Here is a 24366-nt window from a genome sequence, read left to right on the forward strand (position 1 = left end):
TTTGAACTAGCTGACTGACTGTCTACTGGGTTTGCTCTATTTGTCACTGTCTGAGACACGTTTCTTACTCTGGGTGTCATATGTGAACCCGAATGAACAAAACCGATTCTTAAATTTGAGACACACCCACTTCATTCACAGTGAATAGTCAGAATTCAAATAGCTACAGATCCTTCTGCCAGCTGGATTTCTTTCTGAGAAGTTTTGTTCTTTTTCATAGTAATGTTGTCAGCTTTCTTCTTGCCTGTATTTGTTATTGCTGTTGTTGCTGACTTTATGCAGTGGTGTGGTTTGTATCTGGTATTTGGGAAAAGTGAACTATTTGAATCTGTGTTTTAAAATGAGAACCAGCCTTTCCAATAGAAGAGGAGAGAAAGCAGGCAAGAAATGACAGGCCTCCACAGAAAGGCCTAAGGTCCTTCAGGGCTGTTTGCAGTTCATACAGCTTGCTCCATAGTATTTAAAAAACACAGCTGTTAAAATAAATCATCCCTTGGGTTGTTCTTTTGACCATTATACAGCATCAAGTCTCCCATTTTGTCTCTTTTGTGTATTTAACTTACGACTTTCATGACTTGTTACAGTTTTTCTCCATGCATACGGACATTGCCAAATGTGTCTCTAGAGACAGTAATTGCATTTTTTAATTCATTTTAGTAACACTACTTTGGAAATCCTTATGCAGATACCACACACTGGCTTTTCTCTGAACAGAAGGACTGTTTGTTTTATACATGCATTATGTGGAAGAATATGACACAGTGCATGATGGTTTTAGATCTTAATAGTCAGAGATGTCTATAAATAAACAGCTCTTGCAAGTAATGTTGAAGCTTATTGCCTATCCTGCCAAGTAAAAGGCCACACTGAGATGAACACTGTTTACAGGACAATAAGATCAGGAGGCAGGTCTGTATTAAAGCCTCAGCTAACAGTTTTTCAGGCTTTTATCAGACCCTTGATCTTTCTTGCTGAGTTATGATGTAGGCTACTACAGGTTTCACATGAAAACAATTTTTGACAATGCATTAAATAGTAATCACAGAATTTTTTATTTTACTATTAATGCATATCAATTCAAACACTGTAGCTCCCTGCTAACACTTTTATAAGCAATTTCTTCCCCTGTGTCTTATCATATATGTAAAAAAATTGTCTCTCCTACAGAAAGCTGTCCTAAGCCCACTCAGCACTTCACAAACACAACAGAGGCAGATTTTAAGACTTGCTATAAGTAAGGTACTTCTTTAACTGAAGTTGTATGCCATGCAGGTGTCTAACAAGACTCTGGATATCACAGCAAAGTGTTTTTGCATGTGTTCTTGACACATAGGGAGTAAAATCTGAAATAACTGTTTTATTTATTCAATACCATTGGTACAAAAAGTTAATTACAGAAAAGTAATAGAAAACATCAGTCTTCACTTTTGTCTTCTGTGTAAGATGTAAGGGCACTGCCGCCTAGAAAAGAAAGGTTGATAGTAATTTATTCATTTTATAAATCTAGCTATAGATGGAACAAAATCATTCATTTAACTACCTGTTGAACCACTAGCACACCACTTTCTGAAAGGGATCAAAAAAATAGTCTTTCCAACAAACACCATTAGAGAGATATTTCAGCTCAAATGAGTCACTGTAGCACACACACCAATTCATTTTGTGTGCCATTTTCTAAAGGACCATTCTGTGAATGTTAGCTGGGCTATGGTGCCACTCTTAGCACCTTGTAGAAGTGCCATTATTAGAAACATGCAACTATGAAAACATGAATGGAAGGTATGAGAAAGGATAATGCCTGATTGCAGCATTGATTAAAAATTTTAAAGTTCTGTTTAGCTTGGACCTAGGGCTTGTAGTAAGTAACAGCCAATAACAGGGCTTACAGTGGTGGAAATGCTGTTATTGGTTCTAGCTTGCAATTTTTTTTCTCTGTTCTGTTGCAGTCTTTTTAAGAATATACTTCCAAACACATTTCATGGAGTACTATATATTTAACTGCCAGACATATGTGTCAAGGAGTAACATGTAGTCAAAACCTCAAATAATGAATTAGATAAAGAGCCCAGGAAACCTTTGGCTCCCTAGATTTGGTCTTGGATTCTTCTGCATCGATTTTGGTGTCTGCTGGTGAAAGAGAGCACTGTGTGCAGACATGATTTACTACGTTCTCTGATGACATTTACTTTCTCTTGGGCCTTTTTTCTTCCCTCTGTTGCAAGTGGACAAACACAATAAAACTGGGAGGTCTCCAGGACTTAGCTAGCAACTGGAGAGAGCTGAAATTGAATTTGTGGTACTATCCTACCACTTCCTAAGACTGTTAAAGCCAGACCTATTGATGTAACAGCCTATGCTGAGGTCTTTTTGAACTGCCATTTCCTGATGAAATAGATCAGGAAGTATAAAAACAAATAAAAGCAGCAATAAAAAAAAAACCAACAACCCTTAGTTCACAAAAGGATGGCAAGCCTTCCCTGTAACAGAGAATTGGAGAAAAACAGTAAGGTGAGCCTGAATATTTCGAGTTTTAAAACAGCCCTAGGTTACTATATTGTGCAGACCAGTTTCTCAAGTGGAGTAAACAAGCACAGTTCCCCTGTTCTCAGCTGAGCAGTAGCGGTGTCACTCTATTTTGACCTGGTTTATTCTCACAGTACTTTTTCTTGTCATAGCTTTCCATATACACTGCTGTCGTAGAGTTCATTAAAACAGAAAGATCTGCTACTTTGGTTTCTTAGTGATTTACATCCTCTTCATTTGCATAAAAAGATGGAAAAGCAGGTTACTGTCAGGTCTGTATCATACAGGAGGATGAGCTTTAGGGTAGGTTGCACTGGGACACGTGTCTGAAGGAGTCACACTTGGTTTTGTCCAACTTAGAGTGGTCTATCGTTAATGAACCTTGCGTGTGAACCAGTTCAACACATGAGTTTGAAGTCCTCTAATTCACACTGAAAATCAGTTAAGTTGTGTGTGCTTTTGTAAGGGCTCAGTAGGTGCTGAGGGGTTCAGGATACATTTTTTTTTTAATATGAATGAAAAGTTTACATTTTGGACATCTCAGGTATTAAATTGTACTGTTGCTTGATGAGCTCCTTAGATTTGTTCATTAATCTTCCCAGTGAAAATATATTCATAGATACAAAAAAAACCCAAACCCAAAACAAAGCCAAAAACCCACAAGCAAACAATCAAAACCCACATCAAAACATAGAGAAACTGAGAAGCGCAGACGCGCTTTCATCTTCAGCTAAGTAGGTGTTGTCTAAAAATTCTAAGATAGCTCAATTGACTTGTCATTGCTACCACTTCCCTTTGACAGAGGAAAGTGACCATTTTGGTTGAAGAGGAAGTATGTGAAGAGAGTGCCATTTTTTCTGCTTTCGGTCTCATCAATCATTTCATAAAAAATAGAATGATCAAATGAGGAGTCCTTAGTGGCAACTAGTCAAGCAACAAGTGATAAACCCTCAAGAAAGTAGTCATGAGGAACTCAATATTTGTGAGTACTTTGTCCAGCATCAAGGGTAAATCAATGTTAATACAAATCCTGGCACTGAATAGTGGGTAACATGACATCATTCCTTACAGACAGGCTCTCTAAGAGAGACTCATCAAATCATGGCAATCTGCCTGGGCTTAATGTTAAGATAATTCCATGTAGCTGTACTACCTCATCTTCCCAACCAATCCAGGTCTCACTGGGAGAAGAAATTAAATAAGAATTTTATTTTCTTCTGTCCTAAAAGGAGAGAACATTTTTGCCTTTATTAATTACTGATTTAGGTTTTATGAGTACGTTTTGCTTTCCTTATCCTAACAACTCACCCACACAGATAATTTGCCAAGAAACTTGACAGACCTGGAAAAATATCTGCAAAACTCCTCCTTTTAATTATTTTATTTTTTAGAAAGCTGTTCATAGCAACTTTGGCACACTTCTGCCAAGAACTTCAAGTATTAAAAAGATGCTGTGTTTTGGAAAATATAGTTGATATTTACTGATATAATTTGACATATCAAAGACTACTGTAAAGTTTGCTTCATGTCAAGAGCATATTTTCCTCTAGCAGACTCCTTTTGAAATGCTGCACTAGATACGCATGCAGGAGAGCTTTCCAACAGAAAACAAAATAAGCCTGGAAAGATTTGACCTAAAAAAGAAACACCTGCCCTGCTGAGAGCTGCCTGGCCTTCAGCCAGCAATGCAGTGCACTTGTGAAGAAACCGGATCTTTCCCACTTCCCAGGTCCCACTCGTGTAAGCGCTGGGCAGGGGTGCCTGGTGTCTGAAGAGCTTTGGATGGGCTTTCTCACCCTTCCACTGTACACAGGGCTCTGGCAGCCTTTTGAGAGTAAAAACAAGGAGTATGCATGACACAGTGCTTCAACTGCACTGCTTGTGTCTCATGGTATGGCATCCAGCAAACTGCTTGGCTGTGTAGGGGAATGGCAAAAGAGAAGATGAATGTGTCCTGACAAAGGAGCATTGTTTTGGCAGTGTGCAGCCTGTAGGCTCCCAGATGCTCAGAAGCCACTTCCTGCACCCCTGCTGAAGGGCTGTGTTTCTCAGCTGCTCTGTAATGACTTATAGCTGCTGAGTGCCATCTTCCCTGAGATCCCAAATTGTAGGAATGCTGACTCTCAAATTGGAACTATGCTAATTAACTCACCAATAAAACTTTTTTAAATGTGACTTTAAGTCAGGCATGTGATCCTTTCTTCCATTTATTTTTCTTTTTTCTTTTGTTATTGTTTAAAAAAGCATCTGTGTGAGAATACATGTTTAGCTGCTAATTAGATACCCGATGGCTAATATTGTTACAAACTGCTAAATACCAGATGGAAATGACAGTGGTGTAACAATGTTCTGATAATGAAATATCAGTGACCAGCAAAAATACAGGGTATTTTTAGTTTACAAGGCACATGGAATTGCTGTGAAAAACACCTTAGTTTCCAGGCTGTCTCATCTTAATAGATGAAGGACTAGAGAGTTGATCTTTTTTCTAGTTTCCCTTTCATTGAGAGTGCACTGGCTCCAGTGGCAGCTGCGCAGATGCAACAGGCAGAGTGGGTTCATTTAAAAATTCAAATTAACAGAAAACCTATACATTATTTGTCCAGCCCTAGTTGTTACCCAGTTCTGCACAGAGGCAGAGTCCTGAAAGTAGGTTTTGACAGGTACATAAATCTTGGTCTTTTTTTAATGTTTATCTGTTTATTGAAGACCTAAAAGGGTGCTGACAGTGTGCTACTGTGCCATGTAGGTACACCCCAGCCCAGGCAAAGCTGTCTTTCTCTACAAAGCAGGAAAGTGGTTTTAGGTAGAGGAAACTAAGTATAAGGCTAGGGTTAGGGTTAGGGGCATGGCTAACCCTATCTGGGGCATGGCTTGAATTGTAGAGACTAGGGATGGGTATGTGTCTTCTGGGGGCTGAGGAGGCTCCTACACACAGATATTTTTGTATCCGATTTCATTCTGCACACCCTTTTGTTCTATAGCCCAAATCTGGATGTAGCATCATTTTGAAACTTCTTTTTCTCTTTCATTCCTGTTGTTGTTGTTGTTTTTTAATAGAAATGCACTGGACAAAAGCATTAGATTCTTATCTCCGATCTAAGTGGGCAAAGGTGATGAAATGCTTATGCACCATGCAAGAACATACTGAACAGCACAGAACTTTTAGGCAATTGCACTACATGTCATACCCTACACTTTGCAGTGATGAAAATTATTTTTTTTACTGATTTATCAACAATATGCCTGATCATGAATTGCTAAATCCTGTGGCCCATGGACTAATGACTCCCACCACGGAATGACAGGAAAAATGCGCATCTTGAAGTTGGTCACTGAGTTCTGCTATTGCTTGATGATCTCAGAAATACTGGAGTATAACTGGGACAACACTTAAAATGTCTGGTTATAACAACAGGTAATTTAAGAGCAGACACATGCTTACTGATGTATTACATGAACTTAGCTCAGGCTCCACAATACAGTATTCTGGGCTTCACTGGTCCCTGCAGCCAAGGGACCTCTCCTAGACTTCACTGACCACGGGATAAGAAAGGAACCTTTACTGAAAGGTTCAGTATGGTTAAAAACTGTACTGAACCTTGCCATAGACTGTAAGCATATTTCTAAGTAACACCCATTTAGTGATAAGAGTCTTCATGAAATGTTAAGGATTGTTGGGGTTTTTTCCTGCAGCACTGTGGGATACCAACAAAAAATGTGTCACAGATTTCTGTAAGCTGAAAATACAAATGTTTCATTTAGGCCTTTGCAAATTATTTAATTTTACTTTCAAGTTTTCTCCTCATTTTAGTCTCTCTCAAGAAGATTCATATCTAATTATCCTTACAGGTTTTTATCTTGAAAATGTAAAAAAAGGATACTTTGCCTGTTTACTAGTCTTTCTCCAGACAAACAGAAGTTTAAAGTAATTTAAAGCAATGAAATTTATCAAAAAAGCTGAGATCGGAAAACTTCTCAGTTCAAAAAAATTGACTTTTTTCAGAGCAAAAACTTTAAAGAGCTTTTAATCAAGATTAATGCTGTTTCTTGCATTCTCCATACTCTGTTGGTATGAATTTTGGGTTATCATTAAAATTAAATTCAATTTAGAGTGAAAGAATCCTATATCTTTAGAACTGTTGCAGTTTCAGATTCTTTACATACCTGCCCCTTTTTAAATTCATGCTTTTTATGTTAGGGTGTTTGAAGGCCCATCCTTTTTCTAGCAATACCTATTCAGTGGAGCACAGCAGCAATACAAAATAAGGTCCTGAAAAAGCTACAATTTAGTAGCTAGAATCAGCACTAAAAAAGAAGGCTTTCTTTGAATTTGTTGTGTTGCAGGGATGCTTTCCTGTGCCTAAGTGATATTGACTGTTGTTCTTATTGAAGAGGAAATAAGTATGTGCTTGGAGATACTCAGGCAACTATTCATCATGCTCTCTGGCAACAGAAGGAATCCTCATGCCAGAATGCAAAATCCAGCAGCAGCTACAGTTGCAGAATATCAGAAGCCTGTATTAGAAAACTCACAGGCTAATCAGAACCCAATTTCCAGGCATGATGCACTTCTTCAGAAGCACTGCTTTAGGACACAACTCAATTCTCAGAAGACTACAGTCTGCAACTTAATTCAAGCATTTAGGGGGAAATGAGGGTGTTTAAAATATACATTTTGTTCTTTATTGCTTTCTAGTGAAGCTTTGGTGGAGTACTGGAGTGAATAATGATAACGTTTGTTCTCAGAATCTGATGCTGACTCAGTCATTATGGCAAATCATGATGAGGAACTCTGCTGTGAAAAGTGATAAAACCATCATTTTTTATAAGATAATAGTGAATATTGTTGCTTGGTAAACCCACTATTAATATCTGTAAAGGTAAATGACTATTGCTCAGTTAATTTAATTTGTTGAGAATCGTTGGTTTATATCTACTGACTTAAATCTGACTGCTGGTACAAAACAATAGGTTAAAGCTATGTCACCAAATTTGTTGTGCTGTTTGGAGTCAATTGGAAAAATTGACTATAAGAAACAAAGAAAATAGGTACAGACCACCAAATGGAGTCTCAAGGGTGCCTAGACTTGCAAAGCTTACACGGTAGGTTCAGAGAATCACAACAGGCTCTAAGGGCGCAGGAAAGATAGAAATCATCCTAAACTATATTCTAGCTATACCTTGATCTTTTTGGCTGCATATGGAATATGATTTCCCTTATCTAAGGCTAGCATGTCTATATTTACCCCCAAATATAGACAAATACAGCAAAAGGTAAATAAAACCAACTCTCAGACAAACATTTTTTCCTTGACAATGAAAAGTAGAGTAACTAGATTAAGATTAGCACCCATGTTACAGAACATGCTTTCTGTCATGATGACTCCAATTCTCATCCTTTTCTCATAGACTTCTATTATTTAAATTTTCTAATGGGAAACTGTTTCTACAAGATAGTGCCAAAATTAAAACAATAAAAGAAAGTAACCATTAAACTATTTTATTCTTAACTGGATTTGAAAACACTACAAAATACTTGTTATTACTAGTTCTCATTTACTATTAAAATCTTCCTGTTCTTCTTGTAATGACTAAAGGAAATGTAGAACATAATTAGAGTTCAATAGAACCCTAGAAAAACAAAAGCATTATCTAGAAAAATGAAAGTACTCCTTGGAAATAAAAGCTCTAATTAAAAAATTCTTTAAAATGCCCTAGAGAGAAACAAATGTAGAGATAGCAGTCACAGTCTGTTTAATATTGGCAAGTATGTCTAACATGACAAGACATTTAAACCAACCTTTGCCTGTACAATCCAGCATCTGGCATGGTCATAATGATTAAACTTCATAACATTGATTAGAAATCTTATGCCTATTAAACAAAATATAAAATCACATCATCTTGAAGTATTACTGTTATTTCCATTGGTTGATCAATGCTTCGCAATTTTTTAAATTTGATTTCATGTCTTTAATCTCATTAATTTGTGAGAGTATTTAAGTGATACAGCACTAATTCCATATGCTTCTGTAAAGACACACAGGAAAATTCTTGGTCCTCCTTTAAAAATGTGTTAGCATGAATGGTTAACAGTGTTAAAACTGAAAGAAAAATTATTTTTTATTCAAATTTTAGGGCTTTTCTAATAATATTATGTAGTAAGAATGTACAACATCACCCTATAGATCTGTGTGAAATGTATTAACAAGGTAACTTATGGCTTACTATCTCCAAGATTTTATATCCAAATGTAGAATAATAGTGTTAATACATTTTTCTATCTCTGGCCTCCATTGTTGAGTGAGTAGATGTAATAGTGTGCCATATTTTGAGTCTCTGACAAAGCATGTTTCCTTTGCCAAAATACCACCTACCAGTTATCTGCAGCCGTCATGGCAAAAATCAAGTCTGTACAGTTCTTCTCATTCCCCTCCTACAGAAAAATAAGCCCTTCTTAGAAAAGCAGTAACCATACTCTGCAGTTAATATAAGGCCTGCCCCCAGTAATATAGCACATGAAATTTCATCATCTCATACTTTGTATCAGTGTAATTCAGACAAGACCAGTCCTTAAAAGGGATAACACTCTTTAACCTGAGGAAACCCCAAGTGCACTAATAAGCCTTATTAGCCCTGATCAGCTTCACTTGTTCATCCCCACACCCACAGCCCCCTGTGCTTTATTTAAGCTCAGCCTGAGGTTATTCCCTCTTTTTGAGCTGTGCTCTGTGGGTACTGGTGCAACCCTTGAACCTGGGCTCACCCTGTGAGCTGGCTCTCTGTTTGACTGCAGCACTGCCTCATTGCTGTGGTGTTGCCTTGGCTCTTGGCTGGACTTGGCCACCCTCTCCTGGCCTGCACTGCCTGCATCTCTTGAGCACTGTGGGATTCCCCTCTGCTTAGGGAGCAGTGCTGCTCTGACTGCTCCCTGACACACTGAACTGAAAGGAATTCCCCTGCCATGGAAGGTGGTGTGGACACTGGGATTGAGCATGCTGGCAAGGAGGTGCAAGAGGTAATTTTACGTTTTTCTTAATCTTTTGTGTTCTCAAAAACATATTAGCAATTAAGATGCCAGAGTTTGCACAAAGCACAGCTGGGAATCCCATTTATTTAGTTGTATGCCTTGAAAATGCATAACTATTTATTCTAGCTCTAGTACCCATTTTTGAATACTAGGAGGCAAAATTTTCTGCCCCTCATCATGTATCTGATTGCTGTGTTAGAACCTGATTGTACTGCTCTGGAGACTATTACTTTGGAGAACACCTATCTGTCTCGTTACCCAGTGATAGATGGATAGGCAGATGGGTCTCTACCTGTCCCCCTATTTCTATATATCTTTACATTTTTGCATCTAACAAAGCCTGTTATTAAATAACTGTACATAATTAATTTCTTTATTGTTTAATATCACTTTATATTAGACATCTTGTAAGGAAATTGCATCCAACTTAGACGTTATGCTTTTTTCTAAGGTTAATGCTGATAAACACCCATATAATGATACATTTATTTGTGACTTTACTGCCAATTACTGAAACCCATAAAATCTATTATTGCTGATTTCTTAAGATATTCAATTGGTTTTTGAGATTTCTATGAGTTAAAATTGTAATAATACAACCCGGTTAGTGATGACCTTTAAAACTGCAGTAAATTGATACTTGTGATATAGGATGCTGTCCACTTTTGGCAATAAGCAAAAGACTTATCTGTGCAGACCATCAAAGTCTCCTGATTTTATTTTTTTTAATTTCCTTGTTGTTGAAGTGATAAAAAAGTAAAGCAAAATGAGGCTTCAGAGCCAGATACCAGGTATAATGCAGCAAAGAAGGGAAATGGAAAAACAGCTATACTTCAAAGAACTTAATTGTGGTCATAGGCTCTGGAATTTTACCTATAGAGCAAGGTGGGGAAAAGGGAATGGGAAAAAGAAAAATTATGCTTTTCAAGGTAAAAACCTGTTTTCAAATTCTGTATTCAGTGCGTGATTCCTGTATTTGAGGAAGCAGCTCATCTATAAAAGTTTTTTTCTAGTATGATAGTGCTGTGGAAAGCACTCTAATATGTACTTCTGATCACTTAGCAATGATGTGTACAGACACTGTCACTAACCAAGGTGGCACACACCCTACTGTTGGTCATTTTGCTGTATCTCTGCAGTGATGGAGCTTGTGTCATGCATGGAATAGCTGTTGCTGTGTGCATGCAATGCTGGAGTGCTCACTGGAGATCTGAGCCAATTCTAGTTTTTGCTTTGTTTTAATACAAGTATAATACTATATGCATTATACTTAATGTTTGGAAATAAATCCTCTATGCTTTTTCTAGACCCTCTCCTTTTTAATGAGACATGGTGAATTTGATTCCCAAACTTCACCTTTCCTGAGTTTTATGTGTTAAATTTACCTTTGACTTTTAAGCTTAGGATTTCACTGAGAATCATGTCTACACTGCCAGCAGCTGAAGCTGGGTGCAGGAAACAGGAAGGCTCTTGTTCCAAACTGTAGCCTTTCTTGTTTGCAGTTCTCAAGTAGGAAGGGAAAAGGGATTGAGCAGCAACAGGTTACACATTCAAATCAGATTGCAGTGATCTGTGCTGTTTATTTGCAGAGCAACATGGCGAACTATACATAATAAAAAGAAAATATTCATAAATCAAGCAAGTTGGTTGCATGTTTTATCAAATAGGACAGTGGACTTATTTGTACCTTTAAGAGAATAGTTTCAGCATCACAAATGTTATATTGTCATTTTTTTACAATATCAAATAAGGAGAGACTGGGAACAGTCCATGTCCTTCAAGGTATAAAAGTGAAAGAAAAATCCACACCAGTATAGCTATGAACAGCTTGTTCCTGAAGTTGACTTTGGAATCACTTGCAAGTCAGAAGCATGTTGTCCAATACTTGCCCTTGTTTGTGCTGAGTACTTCCTTTCTGTGTCATGTAGAAATGTAGCTGCGAATCATATGTACCTCTAAGGACATACCTCTGCTATGGGATGTACTTCTAGGTTATGAACAGTCTCTGACTGGGCAGGCTACTGCAGGTAGTAGCCAAGGTCCAGCAAAACCATTTCAACTTTGGGTTCAGCACCAAATGGTCAAGTTTGTAATTAACCTTATGCAACATTATTGGCAAATCACTAGTCTGTTATTCTGGGTTTGTTTGCATTCTTCTTTCCAAGATTGCCTGTATTTGAAGTCTTCTAGAGTAAACTTTGATAGTAAGTATGTGCCGTGCATCACAAAGTGATTCCAAATGCACTTTGAAGCACTGATACTGGGGGTTTATGCAATATCTGTTTATAAGTTTCATTATATCAGAAACAAACAGCTGGCTCCCTCTTAACTTCTGCACACATTTAAAAAAAAGAGAGAGATATCATTGAAAGAAGATCCTCCCTCCCCACTTCCCTGTCTTGTTTCTGTGACTAATAGTCATGAAAGTGTCAGAATTCCTCTGCAGGTAGTATAGTATGGTAATGCTCAAAAACCAGGAAAAAAATATATGTTGAAAGGCAGTTGACAAATTTAAGTGCTGTTGAGAAGCTGGATGTTTCCAATGTTTAAAATAACCTGCCATGTTTGGCAAGCTCCCACTGCCATTCATATTCACTACTTCTGTTTCATGTAAAACCAAACAGCAGCAAATCATTTCAGGCAAAATGACCCTTGCGCTGAGGAAGTGCTGGTGTCCCCCATCACTAGTAATTAGTAGAAGAAAGTGAAAAGCAGGCATTGATAATTACAGAATAGGAAAAAGAAACGACAAAACCCAAACAGACACCACTTTATTCTCATTTCTGTTTGTGTGTAACTCATAGGGTTTCTTATACACCCAACCATATTTTGCTAATCTTAGAGTTTATAATCCCAAATATGAGACAAAAGGCACTTGAAGGGAAAGACAGAGGTTGCAGTGGCAATGCTTGCTATAACTTTGATTCATTTAACAGCTAATGATCAAGGAGTTATTTTACCCCAGGGAAAAAACCAAAGAAACAAAACAAAAAACAGCCAAACAAAGAACTAGTTTTTGTTAGCAGCTAAGGAACACCTGAAAATGTGTAGCACTTGTTTTACTAAATGATATTACTTTTGATGAGATATTTGGCAAGAAATAAGGCTAGTAGTTTTATTTAAGTATCTTCTGTTTGTGCTCTAGGAATGGCTCTGGCATATTGCTTTGGTGTGGATGCCGTGGATGCAGTCTAAAAAAGGAGGAGAGCATTTACATTTTGGTTTCAAAGGACGTAAAATATTCTTTATGAAAATTTACTGGATCACTGCTTTTGGAAGCTGGGCATAATTCAATATGCAATGTGATGTATTTCCTTTTAAGCCTGCCTGTAGGCATAGTAGTCCTTATGCTGAATTACATGTATGCTTTAAATTCTTGAATAGTTGGGGCTTTTACCTCTAGTATTTCTCACTAATTTTTTACCTTTATGTAAATATTTCTAAGGTAAATTTATTAAAAATATTAAACATTAACATCAATCTACTGAATTTTCAACATTTTTAATAACTCATTATATTTTTAAAGTAGTTCTACATATGATATGCCTTTGCTAGCATGTATACAGATGAGATTTATAAAGTAAGCTACCCGTTTGTAGAAAAAAATAAAAACAGAAAATGAAAATCCTTTATTAAAGATGCCTCTGTAGATACTTCACAGGAGAGGAAGAAAAAGCACAAAAGATAAAAGCAGAGAGATTAATTCCACAGATTGGTACTGAAAATAAAACCTTGTATTTTCTGCACAGATTTACAAACTGTAGTGGAACCCTGGGATTTAATACCACATTTCTCCATGTTCTTAATGGCATTAGCTCTTTATGAATCCAGAAGCCAGATACCAGACTGTGCCATAGCTTTATCAAGACAGAGTTTCACAACAACAGTGTTTGATTATATTTGTGAAATAATTTACTCATCAAACAGTGCTACTAAATGTAGGATGCCTTTACAGCACTGCTTCTGTTGTTGTTTTCACATTCTGTTTTACTGGTGATAAATCATTTTGAAGCAATTCATTTTTTACACATTGAGAGATAGACAGCAGATCCTGAACTCAGCAGGTGACACATTAAATTCAGAGACATGTCAGTCACATTTAAAGCATGCAGCTAGCTCCTACAGCAGATCACTCCACTGGAAAAAACAGTTTCTCTGCAGTTCTCTATCCATGTCAAACTGAAATAGAGTTTGATTTTTCTTCACCTTGATAAAGAACTTTTTATGAATATTCTGTACTTTGTCATAGAGTAGTAATAAAAGATAAACCAGTATTCATATCAAAAGTACGGAATTCATACCTTGAGAGACCGGACTAGAGCTTTAGATCAATACCACCTTGATCATCCAGTATTTCCCAATGAGATATATTTGATAAATAAAAATCTAAAATGTTATCTCATTACAGTAAAGAAATAGAATGCTTCAGACATTGGCATCCACCTTTGGATGTTAACTAGGATGTTAAGAATCAATTTGTGAAGCCTTCAGTCTGAGAAAACACAGGCAAAAACATTCCCTTGCCTGGAGCTCTGCTCTCCTGCAGACTGGAACACTCACTGCCGAACGGGGCAGACACCTCCAGCACTGCTCCTCAGGGCCACGTTTGCTTGTAGGAATTTGTCTGTTTTGATAAAACATACATAAGTAAGACTAATGAAGTAGGAAAGTCCCATCAAAGATAAGGTTTCAGTGACAAACTGTGATGTTTGCAGTTCCTGGCGCACAAGAAGGTTACCTGTGTCTTCATTTTGACAGTTTCAAGGAACTACTCCTGCACTCTGGTGTGCAAGCCTGACATATTCGGACTGTTCATTATCTTTTTAGCTTTATGGAGCCAAAGTTAGGCTGTGGCATGCAGTTACCATAGATTTTAAGTTTTGAACTCTCCATAACAGTCGATGTTAAGTGTTAATTTTGCACCTTGGCCGGCAAGGGGTGATAAGCAATAGCTGAAGTAATTGTGTGTGTTTTCTGCTGTCTCTGCTATTTAGTGTTAAAGTTTGGACTGCGGAGGACTGTGTGAATCTGAAAATTTTCTCTGAATCTTTTGCATCTCTTATTTCAGCTAATAATTTTAAAGGGAAACTTTACAGTATCACATGTTTCAGGGCATCACTATTGGAGTTTTTTATTGATGTGAGAAAAAATTCCAAACACTGATGAGAAGCAACGTGTTAGTGAAGATTAATTGCTGTTTGCTATACATCAAGGATATATAGCAAGGATGTTCAGATTCCAATAGGTGATGTCCTTTATTGTAATTATTTTTCTAGTGGGAATGTGGCTTTTTTCCCTTTGATGCAGCCTTTTTCTGCTGGAAAATTTGTGATGAGTGTATTTCCTTTCTTTGATGCTAGTCATTAAATTTAACTATAAATGGGAGTGAAAATGGACACAAATGTGAAAGATGTGACTTTCTAACTGACATTTGTGGTGGAAGATCTTTGTATATTTTCATAACTAGACCAGCAGTATTTCCTGTAAGTAACATGATGGATCTTGTCAAATGCTTACCCAAAAGGTCAATCGCATAGTCTATAGCTCTTGTTTTCCCTTGTTGCTGCTGCTGCTGCAAGTTCCATCATGGGGTGACTTTAGAGAGAAAGCAAGTACTGAAGCCAGGAGACCTCCAATTCATTGTTAAAATATCCCTTTAAGAGAGTAGGGGTGGGACTTCTTGTGCCTGGTGTAAGGTGGGCTCAAAGAAAAGTGGCACAGCATCCCTGTGAGTGCTCTGTTTGTCAGGTAGGCATTTTGGCATATGAGGAAACCCCCAGGATGCTTTCCTTTATGCAGAAAATTAATCTCTTCAAAGTGCAGCATGTACTCTTCAGCCAGGTATGATAATCAGGTCATTGTCACATGCTGATACTGTGTATTTCCTGGAGTGTGTTTCTAATGATTTCAGCTAAAGCTCATTGAACACTAAGCATAAATCAGAAAAAAAGTCTGTATCTGTAATAATTCTTCCATATTTTTGATTTTAATAGATGGATTTAAATGTTATATATACCAAACCTGTGCATTAATTTCAATATCCATCTTTTCCTGTTCCTCCATTAGTTAAAACTGGGCAGGACCTGGGGATGAGTGGGAAGACAATGCAGGAAAGTTTTTTTGTCATTAAGCTTTATCCATACTATAAGGGAGGCTAAATGTCTCTGTTCTGAAAAATAGTTCACTTATGGAACTGAAGAAAAGCTTTCATAATTCCATTACAGAGATGTAAGAGATTCTGCAGACGAACAGAATTGTACAATCTTTGGTCAAATGTTCAGAGAGAGAGTAAAGCTAGTACAGCCAAGGAAGAGGATGAAGGACATTCCTTAAGCTGTGGAAGCAGAGTATGGTACTTGCAAAGATTTCTAAATGCAGATTTGAGAAGTGGAGGTGGATGCATCTATATCCAGGTTTTGTGATTTATGTTGACAGGGCATATGCTACCAATGCTGGGAATTATTTTCCTCCTGACATAAAGGTCTCTCAATAATTGAAATTTGACCTGAGTGTGAGGGATTGGTTGGGGAAGCTCAGTATTATCAAATTTTCCATAAATTTCTTGAATGGATTGACCTTTAGCATCTTTTTAAAACTCTGTTTCTCACTGCATCTCTGTGATGGCCTAAATTTATATCTCTATCCCTCTGTAGCAGGAACTGGTAATTGAGTGTGTGCTCATGCTTTTCTTCTCCCCTCTACCTTTCCATCTATTTCTGGAAACATTGGTCATAGGTGCACAATTTTCAGCTCTCTTTAACAAAAGAATTGGTGAGATGAGTTCCATCTAATGCATTGATATTTTATGATGATAAACCTTAATTTACTCTCTGAATCATTAAATTTTTAAGCTTTCTTTTTGATGAAGATATTGATCTCTGATTTTCCGTTTTCTTAGTTTTGTTGTTGCAAAGTACCGAGGTGTTTTTCCTTTTAATTGTCACAAATCTACTGCATGCCTGCAAACAATTTCAATACAGTGCTTCTCCATTTCTGAGGTTCATGGCACTTTCGCATGATCATAATATTCAGTAGATGTTTCTATATGAATCAGAAATTTCTCCCTCTGATTGCTGGTTTTCCATGAGTGTGTACATGGGCATCCCACAGATACTCTTGTAATTTTTTTAGTGAATATCTCTCTGAGACAGAAATATGAGTTTACTTTTTTTTGAAAATGGCTAACTGAGCTTCTTCCCATTAAACTTTGATCATTGCTGACTGCTACTGAAAAATCCTTCATTTTAGCTGTATTTCTAAAAATGAAGAAGTTGTTTTCAAACAATTTCCAGCAGGTTTGTGCTGGTTCAGATTCACAGGCATCTCCAATATGGTCCCTTCTTTGGGGTTTTCAGACTTCTTGGGGTGTGTCTGTGGGCACGTTTCCCATTAGTTACTTGCATATGGTTGACCTCCACAGGTACCTTTTGACTTCAGTTATTCTTGCAATCTGTGACTCTGGTTATATCAGGGCAGTAGGAATGATATGTCAATGTCTTTTCGTACAAAATATAAATATAGCTATTTATAGCTACTTCACAGATACTGTGGACACTCATTAGGCAATAACACAAACCCAGTATGAAGCTAAGTCCAGAAACTAAGCACACCACTTGAAATACAAATATATGCTTTTGGAGTAGCCAGTTTTAGAAGGCTGAAAATAGCTATGAACTGAATCAGTGGGGGGAGAGAATGTAGTCAGAAAAATGAGAATGATAATGGAGAACTCTTTAAAAGAACTTCCTGTAGGTAATGATGTGTCTTTTTAAAGTCTTAACAGAAGAGCAGTATATGCAGATTCATGTTTGTTGTTTCTGGGAATGTTCAGTGCAGATTTACATATTTATAATTTTGGAAGGTAAAATATTTTTTTTTTAGTTTTTTAAAAATTATCTCTTTTTTAGCAAACATACAATAATGTAGTTTTTGCATAAATGTATGTAAAATGTGGTTTTCTTATTTCTGAATATATCTGTTGGAGTTAGTTTTAGTAATGTTTTGGTAAAAATATTTGTGGACAATAATGACTGTATAAGAGTTGTATGTTGTATATCTGGCCTTCTGTAAGTCCTTTGTAAGGACTGTGGAGTGCTGGAGGATTTTATGCTTTTCTATATCTGCACACAAATGAGTATGTGTATATATATAAGGAAATTGCATTTTAAAAGTATTTGCAAGCCAGCAAACTGGCAGTCTGTCTCAAGTGTCATTCATAGTTGCCATACATTTCCTATTTTCATTAGTAGTACATAATAGAAGAAGAAACCCCATATTTGACTTATAAAAGTTCTACAGCTTTACTTCAATTGCTTGTACAGTTGCTGAAAAATTAATATATCTTTGTTCCAGCAAGTTGTGCTCAGGATTATGAGGTATTTAGTAAGAGCTTGATTTGTCAAACACTGACTAATATAAAATATATTTTTATTTCTCTTTCCCTTTTTTTGGGGGGTGGGGGGAGGTCAGGGATTAATATACTCTGAAAATAAAAGCCAAATCTGATTTGTTTAACAGTGTTACTAATTGCAACATATTATTTTGTTCCTTAAGCAATTATTTAAGTATATAGCAGGAGACATCCATTGTGGCCATTCCTAACTGTATCAGTGGATTGTCCTAAATGTTTTTCAGCAACTTATTTTGGTGTAATTCTACTCTGTAAATCTTTTACAGCTGCTGTTTTGTGTTTATTATGACTCACAATAGAATTCCAATGTTTTATTAACTATAAATGTTAGTAGCATATGATCCCCTTCTGCAGAATTTTTTTTGCATATTTAGGTGGGGAATTTTTGTGTTTTTTCTCATGTTTTTTAGGAACTCATGTCACTGATCAAATATCTGTCTGAGGGACTCAGATTTTCTTTATTTTATCCTTTATTCTGGAATGAATTGAAGAAGTTGAACGGAAATAAGAGAATCTGACAGTTTTCTCCCTGTTGCTTTTTATGCAGGATAGTGACCCATTCTTTTATTAGTTTCAGATCATGCTATTTAATTTGTAGTTTGATATATTCCACATCTTGCTGACAAATTATCAAAATTAATACGAAATCTTTTTTCAGATTACCTTCCCCAAGCCCGTCCAGAGAATTTGGCAAGCATTCTTTAAAATCTAAGCATTTGTACACAAATTACTGTTTAAAGAAGCCTTTCAATTGCTGAAAGCATTTTTTATATCAAATGAATACATAATTTGTGTGTTCTTGATTCTTATACAATTCTTCTAACATTTTGCATTTCTGTAGACACAAAAATGCTTATTTCCAATCAGTAAAGAATATTAAAATTAGTTTTTAACTGTTAATCCACACCAGGTTTCTTTTCTCTGTTGACTTTTCCAATACTATGTGGTTGTTTTCACTGGGGTTTTTTGTTGTTGTTATTTGTACTTTTTTGCTTTTATAATCTATTTTTGTGGGGCATTTGTATTTACCTTGGAATTTTGTGTCACTTGTGCTCTCTCTTATCTGTTCTGTGTAGTATTGCCTTCATTTGTTCTGTATTACGAATGGTTTATTTTCAGCTTGCATATTCCTTCTTCCTCCTAAGCATGTTTTATCCTATTAAAAAAACCCAACCAAATAAACAAACAAAACCAAAACAAACAAACAAAAAAAACAAAAAACCAGACAGACAGACTTGTATCACATTAGTGTGCTATGGCATAACTTTTTTTGTAATATGGTCAAAGTTACTCTATGGCAAGGACTGCAACTAAATCTACTCTCCCTGCCCTAATAAATAACTCTAATGTATCATGGGATCTACAGCAGGAGTTCACCTATGTCTGGTAGACCTGAAAAACTATGATTTCCTCGGTTGCAGAAAATGTAAATAGTGGTTAATGGTTAATGTATCATCAATACATTCTTAGTTTTCTTCTTGTTTGTTGAATGGGTAATCTGACGGATGGGGGGGAATGTCGATATTGGAAAATGTATGCAGTATCTTATTTCATGAAAGTAGTAGTGTTCTAAGAAGATGGCTTGGTGTCTTGTTAATTAAACATGGCCAAGCATAGATATGTTCCTTAACTGGAAAAGGAAATCAAAATATCAAGAACTCTCATGAGAGATATAGCTTTAATTAAACTGCAAGTCTTCAGGGAAAGAGACCCTTTGGTTCATGTTTGAAACTTGTTTTTAGCTCACCTGGATCATGACCAAGGATCCTACTTTGCTACTGCAATATCTCACATTATGGACTTGGTCCTAAATGAAATGTTTTTGTCGATGTTTGTGCAAGTATCCTAAATATCTGGAACTGGTAAGACCAGAAGGCAGTAACATCTACTTCTGTGTGTCTTTGAACAATCCAAAATCTTGTTCTGACTACCCAGTTTGTCATTTAACTCCCTTTAACTTTGCCCTGAAGGTAATTGCAAATGTGAACAGGCTTAAAGGTGTGTGAGGATATTCATATAGACATATATACATTGAAGCAGTGCTTCATTGCTATGGCAGGTTATCACTCAGGGTAAAGCAGGACTTTCTAGTCCCCTTGTTAGCAAAAGACACCTTAGTTTTGCTGCAGTGGGCTGATTGCTGGTCCATGTCTACTTCCCAAATTAGTAGGGGAAGGGCATCTTCCCCTCTGAGTGAGTGGCAGAGTGTCTTCATCATCACTTTCTTTGAGCATTAGACCACTACTGCAGCCACCTTCACAGGACTGTATGTCTGTGCTGAAATATTTGGGTTTAAGGTCAGATCTGCAGCTGTTTTGCACAAGAATGTCTGGCCAAAATGCCACCTCACTGAAAGGCGTTTTCTCTCCTTATGAGGTTATTCCCTTTTTCTCCAAATCATATCATCTTTTTATACCTGGAAGAATTTACACCAAAGTCCTGCTTGTGGTCATGTGGCTGTGTTGCACCATATCAGTATGGGTTTTTATGGAAAGCATTTTGTACACTAAAGAGGAAAGATCTTTGAATTTATATTCTTCTGAAGAACAGATAGTAAATTGAAGAGAGATAGCTTAACCAACTTTTTACATAATTTAAATTAAGAAAACATTCTCTTTTTCATAGCCTTGTTGTGAGGGTTTAGTTCTATATTTTAAAGTTTATTGATATTTCTTAGATTGAATAATATGAATAATTGATATATGAAATTATTACTATTTTTCAGGTAAAGTTGTTTTTACCAGGATTTCCATAATCCAGAAAGAAATACATTATATTTTTCACATAAAACTTCTAAAATGGATTTTTTTTCTCCCATGCAAAATGCATTTTAGAAGTTTAAGCCAGAATGTCACCTTATCTAGTCTTCTTTGACCCTCTGACATGTGCTAATTTGAATTTATTTCTAGGATGTAATGATTTTACTAGTCTATATAAGCAAGTTATTACCACTGTACAGACTCAGTATAATAGCACTTAGTCTTATGTAATGATTTATCATTTATTTTCCTCCACCTTACACATGCTAATTCACAAGGTTGCAGTTTGTGCAGAACAGTTTTATTAAACCCAATTTATAGGTAGGTAAACTTGGGCACACAGAATTTGAGGGCTTTGCCAGCCACCTGACAGCTAGTCAGCTTTAATAAGGGATAGATATGCTCAGACTGTCTGGAATTTCAGTTGGCTTACATTTATTATCCCATCAGCTGAATGTAGTTCATGTGAATGTAAAGTCATGCAGCTAAACAAAACTCTTCCATGCCGCTCTGTGTGTAAAAATCATATATCCTGGAAATAGAAGGTTATTTCACTGTGGTGAAGGAAGTCAGGGCTTAGCTGTGTGAGGTACTCCATTGAAAAACTGGAAAGTTTTACTTAGGTTTGCTGTGAGACTAACCTATGTTATAGATGTAGCCCATTATATAGTACTCTTGGTCTTGATGGTAGTGATTTTCCTCTTAGTTCAGGCAAGTTATCTTTCACCAATCTGTCATGTTCCCTTTAGAGCATTGCTGGTATACTGGTCAGTTGTGTTGGCTTGGTTTTTATGAAGGTTTTCCTGTCCTTTCCATGCTGCCCAATTTGCACAACTTGTATACGCATAATATTTCAGAGCAACACAGGTGCTTACGCTCTTACTGGAAGTCTTGACAACAGGTTTCTGCTTTGCTACTTATGTTATTGATAAGTAAGGACATCTACAAGTAATGCGCAATTTTTTTCTGTGTTATCTGCCAAACCCACTTTGTTCATAAGTCTCAAAATCAACAGCAACTCTAAAGCAGTTATTTAGAACAGCAGTTGCTCATATGGCATTGTTATGCCCCCCCAGTTACCTGAATGCCAGTGCTGTAGCTCTGTTGTACCCAAGATCTACTGGAGTAAAGTTGGGCAGGCACATTACAAATTGAGACAGGTAAAATATTACACTTGGGTTATCCTATATCTCACAGTTCCCTGCAGTCTGCATTTTGTCCTCAGTTACCATTTCCCCTGCCAATATCCACTACTAAAAGTGATAATTATGGGTGAGAGAAGAGAAGGGACTGTGCTCCAATTCTATCTGCTGAATTTAGCTACAGATAAAGCAATTGTCAGTTGATTTTGTTCTTTGCTCTGGTACAAAGAAGGAAACAGATTAATTCAAGCTTTCTGAGGACAGTGTTTGACCCTGAAGTGTATTGAACTATGTACTGAATTTACTAAAGAAGGAATATTTGTCAAGTGGGCTATTATTCTGATAGGATTGTAAAACATGCTTTGAGATATCATATGCAACAGATTTCTTTTTTAATGTTTTTTGTTAAAAAAATACTGAATTGTAGGATGACATGGAAGTTTTACTCAAATCTTTCAGAAAGCATAGCAATTTTTAGCACAGTATTTTAGGGAAAGTAACATATTGCACTCTTTTCCTCTGAGAATGATACTAAGACCATTAAATTCAAATGTTTCTGAGCTGGTTTCAATTCACTAATCACTTCTCTATTAGAAAATATCTGAGTGTCTCTTCTTGGATGATTTTTAGTTTGAAACTGTTCATGCAACACTGTCCAGGTTTCCTTGCTCTGCTGTCCACAAGTCAAAATACAAAGGAAACACTTTATTAATGTTGCTGGGTTTTTTTCAATAAGATATTTTATGCTCACTTCCCTAATACCTGTGATTTGCCTTAGGTGGCTTGAACTGACCTCACCAACCAAAAAATCTAGTTCTTGCTGCAGTAGGTATTAGAGAAGCAAAGCAGATAATTTTTGTATTCCCCTGGGTCAATGAATTCCTCCTCAGGTCTGCCTCACTGGGAGCTCGTGATACCATCAAGAGATATTAAGAAATTCTCTTTTCATCTGCCTGAAATTTATTTAGAATTTGACAGATGTATTATGAATGGTAATTGTTCAAGGCTGCTTAAGAAAGTCTTTCTGGAGAAAGAACTTAGCAATTTGGCTTTCCATCTTTATTTGGAGATACTGACCTTTTGATTGTTTGGTTTGAGGTTTTTTATTGTTATTGTTGTGGGTTTTTTGAGGCATAAGGGTTTTTTGTGGGTTTTTTTTTTATTATTCTTTTTTTTTTGGGGGGGGGGAGGAGTGTTTTGAGGTTTTTTTCCCCTGTATTTGTTGTTAGGTTTTGGGTTTGATTTGGTTTGTTGTTTCTTTTTCCCCTCAGGAGTCTTATGCTCATTTCCTGTGTCACTTATAGCCTCCATTTTTCTTAGCTCCGTCATTAACTATGTTTTCTGAACTAACTTTCAGTCAAAATCAGTTATATGTCACTTTGCCTTCTGAAAATGTTATTCAGTTTGTATTGTGTTCTCCTTTCTGACAGCAAAATCAAACCATGAGGTTTTTTTAGTTGTATTTCTTATCTAGGATCTTCCTCTTCTGCTACCTCTGAACCCCACTATGGTTGTGCATTTCTATAGTGCATTATTTTTAATTTTGAATGTTCACTGAGTTTAAGAATCATTTCCTGGAATCCTATTTTTAGATGAAGATAAGTGGGAGAAAAATATTGCATCTCTTATCATAGTTTGAATTAATGATTAATGACTGACTTGCAACTACCCATCTTTATTTGCTGTATTCTAACTCCAGTGAAGCACTCCTTTTTCCATGTCCTGCCTGTCCCACCCCATGATGGGGTCTTATCATGGCATTTTCTTTTCTTCCTAGTGAGAATGGTTCAAGGGTATGACTATTAAAATTTGTGGTGAAAAAATTACTCTTGGAAGGGACCCCAAACTGTGGTTGGATACTAGAGAAAATTAAAGATTTAGAGTGAACAGTTTCATATCCTGAAAAAATGGGAGGAAAACTGAAGCCAGAAAGGAACTTAATATGGCAGCTCTGAAGGAGTCAAATCTCTTCACTGATGTTGTAGGGGCTCTTGGTGATGAGTCAGCCCTATGAGAAACACATGAACTACATTGGCCAGCATCAGCTGGAATACAGCATTTTTCATGAAAGGATTAGCCACTAGCTGGTTTGGTTTTGGGGTTTTTTGGGGGGGTTTGTTGTTTGGTTTTTTTTTTTTCCTGTGGAAAGGAACTAAATTGCCATTTTCTTATAATGCAATCTCCATTTGTGTCTTTTCTCCTTGCCGCTTAGTTGGTTTGCATGCTCCAGGCATCTTAGAGTGTATCTTTTGCATCATCCTGTAAACTAAATTCAGAGAGATAAGGTCCTTCTGACCTTGAATTCATCATTCATATAGTTCAATTCTTATAGTTAATTCACTTCTCTTCATCTTCCATCAAAGCACAGGGAAACCAAGTTCATGAGTCTTCCCTCTGCAGCTGCATTCTGCACCTCTTTGGTGATACAGGGAAGAAACTAAGAAAACCGAGAATTAAATTGTGGCTATGCAAGTCTGAAGAAAGTTTTGTATGTCCTCC

The sequence above is a fragment of the Pithys albifrons genome, chromosome 5, assembly GCF_047495875.1.
Source record: "Pithys albifrons albifrons isolate INPA30051 chromosome 5, PitAlb_v1, whole genome shotgun sequence".
NCBI lineage: Eukaryota > Metazoa > Chordata > Aves > Passeriformes > Thamnophilidae > Pithys > Pithys albifrons.